Source organism: Dromiciops gliroides, chromosome 6 (assembly GCF_019393635.1).
Source record: "Dromiciops gliroides isolate mDroGli1 chromosome 6, mDroGli1.pri, whole genome shotgun sequence".
NCBI classification, from domain to species: domain Eukaryota; kingdom Metazoa; phylum Chordata; class Mammalia; order Microbiotheria; family Microbiotheriidae; genus Dromiciops; species Dromiciops gliroides.
In genome coordinates, this window is record NC_057866.1 from 268,611,816 (window position 1) to 268,624,817 (window position 13,002).

At 39.7% G+C, this 13,002-nt stretch overlaps 1 pseudogene; it reads left to right on the plus strand.

Moving 5' to 3' along the window:
- The first annotated feature begins 11,426 nt into the window (after positions 1-11,426).
- Positions 11,427-12,543, plus strand: LOC122732307 (annotated as a pseudogene).
- The last annotated feature ends 459 nt before the right edge of the window (positions 12,544-13,002 follow it).

Sequence of the window (13,002 nt, forward strand, 5' to 3'; positions counted from 1 at the left end):
CCACCATCACCACCTCAGGCAACTGCTACTGAATGGTAGTTAAGCCTAGAAGTTCCATGAATAGGAGCACACCCCACCCACAACCACAGCCATCACCAAAGGGAGCAAAGAGAGCATTCTGATGGTCACTAAATGCCAATCAGCTGATGCTGCCTGGGCAAATAAGTCCCCTAACTAAAGAGAAAGGAGACAGGATGCACCATCCTCTTCAAATCACTGATGCCACCTCCCCTTAAACACCTTAAAACAGTCCAGGACCCAAAGTAAAAGAGTTCTGGCAATAGCAGTGCTTCCTACTTCTAGAGCAACCCAAATTCCTATCATTAGGACAAGCAAGCTCTACTGAGAAAGGAGCTGTCATTCCAACCATCATCAATACCAGTTGCTCACCAACTACTACCAATGAGCAGGTAAACCCAAGAGCCCCAGAAATACCAATGCCCTCAAGACCACTAACCCTGCTCCCAAATTGACTATAGCCACTGTCTAAAGAAATGAAGAATGTGGAGGTGTGCCCAGTGAATACCAGGGATTTTAGTCCCCCAGAAAAAAACTACTGAAGACCCAAGAATGAAAATTCTCACTACCAGGATCCCTAGCACTGTGAAATGGTTCAACACTAGGAAAAACATATGGTTTTGTCCATAGTAGTGATGCTAAGGAAGATAAATGACTTTGCCACTGGACCCTAAGGACTATTGGACCTTCTCATCTGCCTTGCAGAAGAAGTATAGGTGTTGTATCTCCCATTAGGATGGGAGAGCAGGGGTTATTTTGCTTTTCTATTTGTATCTTTTAGCACTTAGCATAATGCTTTGCACATAGTAAGTGCTTAATGTTTTCTCATTTATTCATTCATAAACAAAAGAACATAAAAAACTCATAGAATTCATAGAATCATAGATTTAAAATTAGAAAGTAACTTAAAAGTCATATAGTCCAACCAACTAATTTTATTGATAAGGAAACTGAGACTTAGAAACTTAAAGTGACTTCCTCAAGGTCTGTTTGATAGTAACTGGCAAAGATAAAATTTGAACACCAGTTCTTAGACTCTAAATCCACCATTCTTTCCACAGCTAGTTTTAGGTTACAGCATTTAACTTCTCTTCTTCTTGGCCCTAGTCTGATTTTGTACCTTGGGTCTAAAAATAGAGCCCCTGCTTAGTCCCTTATGAGTAAATAACACCATTTTCATCATCCTATACTCTAGTTCCAATACCTTTGCTCCTCTTCTATTCCACTATTCTGGAATTCCCAAGTTGGTAGTCCCACCCCACGGATGAATTCTTCCAAAAGTGGGACCAAAATTTGCTCTCACTAGTATTCTCATAAGAGAGGAAGATTTCATTGAGTATATAAAAGACATTGGGGCTCTTTGGTATCAGACACATGAGGTGTCCTGACCAAATGTTTTCCTCATATGTCTACCTTATTCCCAATGTACTCTATATCTTTGTGCCCAATCTTCAAAAGGATGCTTTTTGTATTTGGGGGAGAGCATGTTCCAGGTTCATGGAAGAAATGTATTGTAGCATCGGTCTTATTATGTCATTTTAGTAAATGCCTTTATTTTGAGCTTATCATATTTAGTAGCTAATTCTTGTATCCAGTAGCTCACCAGTTGGGACTTATGAGCTTTAGGTTTTAGGAGTTTTGACTCAAATTACTCATTGAACCTGTGAGAGTAGCTACACTTTGGGGGTACCTAACACTGGAGTGAGAGTGAGGAATTAGACTAGATGACCTTTAAAGGTCCCTTCTGATGAAAATCTATGATCCATCCTTTCAGAATCAACTTAGAAAAAAGTTATCTATACTCCACTTTCTTATCTCTTACTGCCTTAAAAACTGGATCTTTGATAAGATTATTCACATCTATAAACCTATACCTCTTCACTTCTGCCTTATAGAAACCCAAACTGTCTTCGAAGCACAACTCAGGCAGACCCTACCTCCTTCAAGGAAACTTCCTCGTCTCCTCAGTTGTTAGTGACCTCCCCTTCTTGAAATTTTGAAAGTTGATTTTTTTTGTTGTTACCAGTAGCAGCAGTAGGAGGTGAAGGAGGTATCCCCTTGGTCTCTCCCCTAATGGGGTCATCCCAGAACCCACCTGGGATAGTTGGGTGGAAAGAATATCATCCCTGGGGGTGCCTTCACCTTTTGCCTAGGCTTCTTGAATGAAATGGAGGCCAACAACTCCTTTTTCTGATGAAATGGAGGAGCATCAGGCCCTACCATATTCCTTGTTGTTGTCTTCTATGGTCCTCCAGGCTTGGCCATCTGCCCTATTTTTATGCCCTACAATACCTTGGCAGCATCATTTTAACAATTACCTCTTGGCCTTCCTAGGAGTAATTTCAATATTTCATTTCATTATTGTTCAAGAACTTGAAAGGAGAGGGGACTTGCATCTAGCAAGATGATGGCCAGGGAGCTGGAGCTGAATAAAGCATGTTTGGACCCACCCAAAGTAGTCTTCAGGAGACACATCAATCATACTCTTGGGGACTGATCAAGGGATGAAAGAGTTAAGTTCTCAGTACATAATTTCTGGTTCTGGAGTCACACAGCTAGTGGCCTAGGAGGAGCTCACCAATCAGAACAGCAGGACCCCGGTAAGAGTTCTGGAGATGAAAGATCTTCTAGTAGATAACAACAACTAACATTTATATGGCATTTTAAGTGTTACAAAAGACCTTAAAATGCTATTTCATTTTATATTTTCTCCTCACCACAATCCTAGGAAGCAAGTGCTATCCTTATTCTCATTTTATAGAGGATAAAACTGAGGTAGGGGAAGTTAGGTGACTTGCCCAGTATCACACAGCCAGTAAGTGATTGAGACGAAAGTTGAACTCATATCTTTTTGATTTTAAGTCCAGCATTCTATCCATTGAGCTACCTAAAGGCCTAGCAGAGAACAGAGGAGTTGGGATCTGCATTTGTAGAAGCAGTACCTGTATGAATGAAATCATGGAGACTTGATATAGTATTATATTTCTCTCCTCCAAATTTCTTTCCCATTAAAAGCTTTACCCAGTCAGGTTAAGATGCAAGATGGGTCTTGACGTATCACCACTGGGACCTTGAAATTTATAAACTAAAGGTCTTCCCAAAATAAATCCTCCCATCCTTCCATTGTTCACAGTTCACTTAGGGAGTGTTTTCTTAGCTTTGTGCTTTTGTTGTAAGTATAAGCTTTCAAAGTGTCTTTATTAACACAATTGTTAATTCTCCTGGGAACCTTCTAATTCACTCTTAATTCCTCCAATTTCCTTCCATGCTATCTTTTCTCGTGTACTGTTTTAAGCTAATACATTCAGTCACTTTTTCAGTTGCTTGCAATTAGAGCCAGTCAACTGGGGTAATAAGGAACTATACAAATGTTCACTCTCATTTTAGAATTTCCATTTTTATCTGATACCTCCAGGTGACTCTCCTTGAAGGACAAGAACATGGTAACCTGCACTTCTCTTGGTGAAACTTTCAGAAATATTTTTAAGTAACGATGAATAACAGTACTGAGTATTTATTCAAATGTATAATTTGCTTAAGTTTGGCCTTTTTAGTATGTCTTTTTAACCAGATGATTTTCTAATGTTATTCTAGGTGTCTATAAATTTCTTTTCAATGAAACTTAGCAAAATTTTATTGTGTCTGTTTTATATATTGTTTTTTGCATGTGTACACGTGTGTGTGTGTATGTGCACGTGTGTGTATAAATGTGCTAGACACTAAGGATGCAAATTTTAAAATGAGGTAGCCCCTACCCTCAAAAGTCTTGCATTCTTCTGCCAGGTATATAACTTGTACACAAGTCATATAGTGAAGATAGAATCCTGGACTTTTTAGTGAGGAAGACATGGGTTCTAATTCCACCCAAGACACAAACTGGCTGTGTGACCCTAGAGAAGTCACTGGTATTGTGTTTTTAGAATCACAGTGTGCTCCCAGTGAGGAAATTCCTCTACTAAAACAGGTTGGTACCTTCTCTGAGCTACTAAGAGGTTGTAACTTGCTCTAGGTCACAGTTTTATGGAGGAAAGTGGGACTTGGACCCAGATTCCCCTGGTTCTGCAGCTAGTTCTCCAACTATTATTCCATACTGCTTTTCTTATTATACAAGTTTTCTTACATGGGGAAAATTCCCCATTTGCAAACTATCTCGAGCCAGTCATGTCTATGGAGCACCCATTATGCCTTGCTCACTGTGCTATTGAGAATTCCTCATATTTTTTGGTCACTTTCATTTTATCATTGTTTTGTTTTTACATTATTCTTAATTTCTGAGAGATCTCTTATAACAAAATAAAACAGTTAAATAAAGCTAATAAGATTGTGTCCCCACCTAAACATCTATGCAACATTCTACATCTGTAGCACACCCACACCTCTATTTTTTTCTAATGAACAGAAATCTATTTTCTCTCGCTCCTTCCCCTCCCACCTCATTGGAGAAAAAATAAGGAAAAAAAAGAAAAATTTTCTTTTAACAAATATTCCTAGTCAAGAAAATCAAATTCCTCCAAATGGGTTATATGCAAATACACGTATGTGAGTGTGCATGTTTGTGTGTGTGTGTGTGTGTGTGTGTGTGTGTGTGTGTGTGTGTGTGTGTGTGTGTAATTCTGCCCCTAAATCCTTCACTTCTCTGTAATGGATAACATGTTTCTTCATTGTTCTTCTGGAATCATGAATAATCATCAAATTATTCTCCTGACTTACTATGAATTAGTTCATATAAGTCTTTCTATGACTTTTTAAATCATCACTTTCTTCATTCTTTACTGCATAATAATAAATTGTGACATTCATATACCACAATTTATTTACCTATTCCTCAATTGTTAGATATCTTCTTAGTTTCCAGTGTTTTGCCACCATTAAAAGAGATGCATCAGTGTTTTTGTACATAAACTATCTTTTCCTCTTTCTTTGATCTCCATTGAGTATAGCTTAGTCAAAGGACACATACTATTCAGTAACTTTTAATATAATTCCAAATTGTCTTCTAGAATTGATATACCCCCCAGGGCATCAATCTTCCTGTTTTCCCATAGCCCCTGTAAGATTTCTCATTTTCCCTTTTTTGTCATCTTTGTCACTTTCATGGTTATAAAATGGAACTGATTTGTTTTAACTTCCATTTCTCCAATACATAGTGATTTAGAACAATTTTATATGGTTATAGAGAAATTGGATTTCTTCCCTTAAGAATTGTCTGTTCATATCTTTAGACTATTATCAATTGAGTAATTGCTTTTTATTGTTATAATTTGAATCAGTTCCATGTATATTAGAAATGAGATCTTTATCAGAGAAACTTGTTGCAAACTTTCCCACCCATTAATTGCTTCCTTTTCATGTTAGCTTTATTATATTTGGTGGTGCAAAAACTTTTATTTGTTTTTATTTAATCAAAATTGTCCATTTTATTATCTGTGATCCTCTCTATCCTTTGTCTGGTAATGAACTTTTTTATTTTCCTTCTTCATCTCCTCTTTGCATTTACACAGGCTAATTCATGGCTTAGGATGCTTTCTTTTTTCATCTCTACTGGTAAATCCTAACTCCCCCTTCAAGGCTTAGATATATTGCCTCCTCTTACAAGAGACCTTTCCTGACCCCTCCTGAAAGGTTAGTGCTTCCCATCCCCTACTAAAATCACTTTGCATGTATTCTATAGAAATGCTTTTTGTTTTGTGTTTTACTAATGTATCATTAATACTAGTGCATTACTTCCCCTGGGAGAATGCAAACTTCTTGAAGATAAGAATTGTTTCATTTATGTCTTTGTATCTGTGGTTCATAGCACAATGCTTGGCACATAGTAAGCACTTAATACTTCTTTTGCCCTACCTACCCTCGGCAACTAGGTGGCACAGTGGATAGAGTGCTAGGGCCGGAGTCAGGAGGACCTGAGTTCAAATTTGACTTCAGACACTTATTATCTATGTGACCCTAGGCAAGTCAGTTTCTTCATCTGTAAAATGAGCTGGAGAAGGAAATGACAAACCACTCCAGTATCTTTGACAAGAAAACCCCAAATGGAGTTATGAAAATCCAGATGTGATGGTACAACAACAATAAATAATTCTTGGATTGAATTGCTTTAAACAGGGGAATTCTCCTGAAATTTTTCTCTGGAAGTGAAAAAAATAGTTCATTGCCAAATTGTAAAAAAAAAAAAAAATACTTACAGGAAAAAAATCAATTTCACTATGCTTGGGCTTGAAGATCATTTAATGTGATGTCTTTCTATGCTGCATGGAAAGTCAAGAATTAGACCACGTCGTCTCTACATTTGTACATCTTAATTATGGTTTTTCCACTGAAATAAGTTTGTAGAAATGAGCTTGCAAGATATCGCAAAACTTAGGAAATGAAAAACAGTCAGCCTGGTCCAATCCTTTGAGCACAGGAGGACCAAACATAATAGAAAAACAAACTAGTGGATTTCATGTAGGCCCTTAACAAATATTTGTTAAATGGGAAAGGGTTTTAGCAAGCTATGTGCTGCCTTTCTCTTTGCACTCATGATCTATAGTACACAGTGAAGAAGGCCAACAAAATGTCACAGAATAATTACAACTAGCCAGTAACTAGGGTCCTTTGCATATGGCTTAATAGTCAGCGTGTAAAGAGGGGCTGGAGGGGTGGGGACACAGATAAAATACCAGGCTTGGAGTCAGGAAGACTCATCTTTGTAAGTTCAAATCTGGCCTCAGACACTTATTAGCTGTGTGACTCTGAGCAAGTCTTAAACTTAACCTTAACACATCCTTGTTTGCCTCCGTTTCTCATCCTCAAAATGAGATGAAGAAGGAAATGGCAGATCACTCCAGTATCTTTGCCAAGAAAACCCCGGATGAGGTCACAGAGAGTCAGACATGACTGAAAACAACAGATTTATTAACTGCTGACTTTGGACCAGATATTGTGCTAAGCACTGCTAATAAAAATAAAGGCCAAAAAACCCTAGTTCCTTCCCTCAAGGACCTCACATTTTAATGAAGAAGACCACATGTAAAGAACCAGGTATATGTAAGATGCCTAACAGAGTAGATGGAAGGTAAACAGGGAGGAAAGGAATTGCAGCTAGAGGAACCAGGAATAACTTCCTGTGGAAGATAGGATGTGAATCGGGCCTTAAAGGAGGTTTAAGATCAAAGGAAGCTTGTTGTTTTAAGCAACATAGTTTTAAGAGCAATTAAGTCATTCAAAAGACTAAAAGACTAGGGCAAGCACTGGGATGATGGCTTTAAACTGAAAAGGGGTGGACTTCATTGTCTATTGTTTCTATGATGCCAAGGATGTCTCTGGGGCTCTCTGTCTCTCTGTCCCCCTGTCACTATGTCAGTACAGATAGGAACCCAAGCACAGCTTCCCATACTGGGAGATTTTTCTTATGGAACCTCCCAAAGCATCCCCCCAAGGTTCTGGTGTCTTCTTCTAGATCTGTTTATCAGCCCTCAGGATATCCATTCAGTAGCTCTCACTCCCACTCATTGGCTGGCTCACTTCATCATTTGAATTAACACCTAGGCTTCTGGTTGTTCTTTCTGCCAGAAGTCAATGCTCACTCTAGTTCATCTCCCACCCAGCTGTCAGATTGAGCTTCCTAATGAATGTCTAACCATAACACGCACGCATGCACGCACGCACACACGCACACACACACACACACCACCTGCCTCAAAAAAGTCAAATTCAATAAAATCCAGTGGATCCTGAGTACCTCTAAGATCAGATATAAAACAAGCTAGATTTTAAGACTTTGAAAGAGCTACCTACCTACCCTTCTAGTCTTCTTTTACCTTCTTCCCTTACCTGCACTCTGATCCAATGATAATGATCTCTTTGCTGTTAAGATGTTCCATCTTGTAATTCTATGTCTTTTCACTGCTTGTCCCTCCTGCCTGGAATTCTCTCAGCTATACCTCCTTATTTCCCTGACTTCTTCAGGTTCCACCTACAATCCCAAATTCTTTTTATTTATTTTTTTAAATTTTGTTTTGCTTTTGGGTTGTTGTTTGTGTGTGTGTATGAGGCAGTTGGGGTTAAGTGATTTACCCAGGGTCACACAGCTAGTGTGGGGACCAATTTTTAATTGGGGAGTGCTAGCTAAGCAGCTCGCCGAAATATTGGGGCAAGGAAGGAGACTAGCAGCCTCCCTCAAAACAGAGCAAGATTTATTTTAACAAGAATGAACTTAAAAAAAAAACACAAACGGGATCAGTAGGATCAAGGGAAAGGAAATAAAATGGGGAAAGGGAAATTATAATACCTGAAAAATACCACCACCCAGGAATCAGTTGAAAATACACAGCAGAATGCCTGTCGCTTTCCAGCTTCCTCCTAGAATGCCCAATTCTCCTCCCCCAAACCTAGAAACTCCCCACACAGCCCCAGCCAATGGGATGGCCGCTGACAGTCACATGACTGCCCTCACTAGGCTTCCAATCACTATAATTTTGCCAGGCCCATGTAGGCAGTGATGATGTGAGGTGCCAGAGCCCTGGCAATGGCTACAACCAGTGGGTGGAGCACCGTGGGGTTTGCGGAGCCCCAGGCCAGTGTGCACCGAGGCATAAAAACCTCAAATAACAATGAATTCTATACACTAGTAAATGTCAAGTGTCTGAGGCCAAATTTGAATTCAGGTTCTCCCGAATCCAGGACCTGTCCTTTAGCCACTGTGCAACCTAGCTGTCCCCAGTACCATCTTCTAAAAGAAGAATTTCCTGAACTTTTAATGCTAAATCCTTTCCTCAGAGTTGATTTTCAACATATATACACACACATAAACATATGTATATACAGGCATGTGTATGTATGTATATGCATGTATACATGCACATGTATAGATGTATCATGTTTGTGTGTGTTTGTATATGTACATGTACACACCTTATATACATATATACATATACAATGTGCGTGTGTTATATACACACACAGAGTATATACCTAACTTACTTGTACATTTTTATTTGCAAATTGACTTCCCCATTTGACTGAACTCTTTGAGATCCTAGACTGCTTTTGTTGCATATCTTTGTAACCCCTGTGCTTAGCACAGTGTCTGATACATAGATAGTATGAGCACAAAAAAAAAATGCTTCAGTTGACGTGTCTACTTGACTAATTGCAAATAGATATTGATTGGGGCAATTCTATGTAGGACATACCTGCACTTGTATTCAATAAAAATGCTTTTTTTGGCCACAAAGTCCCAGCCATTCAATAGGGACCTTTCTTACTCTCAACTGCTATAACAAGGATCTCAGGGGAGTACCCACTCACACGTGACTGGCTGATCATTCTCATTCATGCACTTTTTCAATGACATATTTTTCACCTTTTCTTGGTAATTATTTAGCTATAATGTGGTGCACTCTGTTCACAATGAAGATGAACTTTTGCACTGCGCTTTGCCTATTCTTGAAGCAACTAGGTGGCATGGCATAATGAATAGAGCACGGGACATGGAGTCAGGAAGAACTGGCTTCAAATCCTGCCTCAGAGAATTTAGTTATGTGACCCTGGGCAAGTCACTTAACATCTTCAGCTTCGGTTTATTCTTCTGTAAAATCAGGATAATGATAACATAGATGGAATCAAATGAGATTGTAAAACATGATTTGTAAATATCAAAGCTCTATATAAGGATGTTATTATTTTCCACTTTAATCCTTGGGACATTATAGCAGTTTTCCTTGACCTGTGGCCACTCAAAGAGGGAGATAGACAAGCATCACAAAGAGCCAGCAGGTACATATGGATCACAATCTGCATAGCTGGAGAGAGTGTCTCAATCTGTGAAATTCTGTATCCATTTTGCAGCTGGAAAAAATGCCCTTTGAAGATTGGAGGAGGCATGAAATCTACAAACCCGACATTGATCCTACCAACTAACAGCTCAATTAATCCTCTTCATATTCTAGTACATTCAGAGGGTGTCACTTGTTAAAAAAAATTGCACAGGCTCCTTGATTGCTATTTTCCCTTGGATAGACTGCACACAGTAAAAATGCACTTGCCAATGTCATCTTTTAAAACTGTATGCATAGGCAATCCTAATTAGGCTGTGCTCAACACTTTGCATTATACAACATTGTGCTTCCAACTGGGCTGATTAAGGATGGCTGGCATTCACCAATCAGCCCCCAAATTGCTGCAATTATTGACAGTCATTATGATTTCCACACAAGTATAGTGGCCCCTTTCATCTTCCTCCCCCAGCCCAGCCCCTCACCTTGGACAGTTGTAGGCAAGTCCCTCAGAGGAGAAAAAGGATAATTTGCTTTCTCTGTCCTAAAATGAAAGTAGCCATATTTGGTTCTTGGTGATGTGACGGGAATGTCATTTGCTCGTTATATCATGATTTGAGATGCCATCAGGAAACATACATTGACCAAACATATTTTCCTTTTCCTTCTTTTCTACTTCACATGAATCATTATAGCTTTTAGCCAAACAATGGCTGATTCTGAAAATTTGGCATTAACAGAAGAAATAAAGTGATTTAGTGGTCAATCTTCTTTTGTGAATAGGAAAAAGATTTACTCACCTCTCTAAAAGAGTTTTTGGTTGTTCCTTTGTTTTAGATGAGAGAAAGATTACAATTAGATAAGGAGGATGTGCAAGAAGGAGGATGCTAAGGGAAGAATTGAATTGTCTCATGTCACATTTGGCCAGGACTTCCTGAGGAATTATTCTTTTCCTTAGGGCATCCTAAGAAATAAGCTTTTGAAACCAGTTGGCATATAGAGTCATAATTAAAAGATAATATTTGCAACATGCTAAGCTTTGTTAATAAAGATTTGCATGCTATTTTTATATGACATACCAAATGTATCGCAGGTAAATTACTCCAGTCAAGTTTCCTCCTATATCATAGGATAGTGAGAATCAAAGAGGATAATGTGTATGAAGTACTTTGTATCACTTTGTTACAATATACATCATAGTGTATACAAATTATTTTGTATACATTAATAATCATTGTATGTGTCACTTATTGATAATTTTTCCTACTAGCTACATACATACAAACATATCAGAATGAAATTACAACCAGAAGTCTGGTCCAGATGTGTTTTGTTTTTTTTTTGGGGGGGGGGGTTGGCAAGGAGGGTTAAGCAACTTGCCCAGGGTCACACAGCTAGCAAGTGTCAAGTGTCTGAAGCCAGATTTGAACTAAGGTTCTCCTGAATCGAAGGCTGGTGCTTTGTCCACTGCGTCACCTAGCTGCCTGCCTGATCCATATTGTTAAAATGTATGAAAGGCAATAGAGAGCCCAGAAGAGCAGATGCAGCCATCTGAGCAGCCCCAGACTTCACTCTCTACAACCCTCCACCCACCCCAGGGCCATTCTTCCCCCTTTCTTCTCCCCTGCTTCCTTCCTCCTCTGCCTGCCTATGGGCGCCCCCTTGCCTTCCCATCTGCCCTTATTGCATGGAAAGGAAGTAGAAAGCCTTATTGGAAGGGAAGGTGAAGTGGTCAAGGAGATGCATGAAGAGAGTGGTACAGATACTAATATCTCAGAAAGGCATTGTCCTGAGACAATAATTACTCTGGCACCAGGGACATCTTTAAAGTCTTTGCTATGATTTTTGACAAATTGGAAGAGGACATCATCAGCTCTATGACCAATAGTACAGCTGCCGGTAAATCCCCAGGCACCCTGAGGCTTGTGGGCCCTGCTAGCCAGTGTGACTCTCTCATTGGAAGAGGAGGATTCAAGGTCAACGAAATAAGAAAGTGTAGAGGAGCTCAGGTTCACATGGCAGGAGATATGCTGCCAAACTAAACTGAGCATGCCGTCAGTATTGCTGGCATCCTACAAGCTATCACTGAGTGTGTCAAACAGATCTGCATGGTCATTTTTGATACTCCCAGTCTCCCCCAAAGTGTGTTACTATAGTGTACCAAATAGCCCAATTCTCCAGTTATCTTTGCAAGTGGTCAGGTCTATACCATTCAAAGACAGTATGCCATTCCACAGACAATTTGACCAAGCTACACCATTTGGCAATGCAACAGTCTCACTTTCCCATGATGTATGATGCATGGCAACACCAGAGTCATTACTAATTTGGATGCATCAGCTCAGGCTACTTCACATGAACTCACCATTCTTAATAAGGCAATGGGCTGCATAACTGGGCATCAAGGCACGGAAATCAATGAGATTCATCCGCTATCTCAGGCTCTGCTCAAAATTGCCAATCTAATAGAAGGGTATATAGGCAGGCTGCAATCACTACATCTGAGGCCAGCATTAGCCTGGCCCAGTATCTAATAAATGTCAGTCTGGAAAGTGCAGAACCCTCTTCCCAGGCAGTTTCTATCATGATCTCTGGTCACCTCAACCTCTCTCAACCTTCCACCCCTTCTTCTTTCTCTTCCACCACCACCCCCTCATTCACCATAGTGAGGACATCCAATATACCCACCAGTCTCCCTAATCCTCCTCCAACCGCACTTTGTGTCTCTGGTCTGCTTGGCATGAAATCAATCCCTCTCCTGGCTTAAATGTTGTGTCTGCTGCTAAGGGTACCAGGGCTTTGGCTGTCACCACCACCTCTGCAATGCCATGTATAACTAACACACTGAAAAGTGAGAAGTAGATTTTCTTCGTAATGATTACAGATTTCTGGGGCATTCCTTCAAAAATGTTTCTAGGTTTTATTTGTGTGTGTGTGTGTGTGTGTGTGTGTGTGTGTGTGTGTGAACATTGATGGGACCAACCCAAATAATTATGAGCTTGCAGCCTTCTTTGGTGCTTTTGTGGGGAAGGAGAAGGGGGATCCTTGCTTAGGTCCATGACATTTGAGCTGGATATTTGCCTGTTTCAGAATCTGTGATTTGTTGTATTCCTTATCTAGAGCTATAGCTGCTTCTGCCTTCCTTCTCTTGATCTGCTACAACTCTTCTCTCCCTCCCTCCTTCCCTTTTCCTTGCCCCTTTCTGTAGCTGTTTTACCCTACAAAA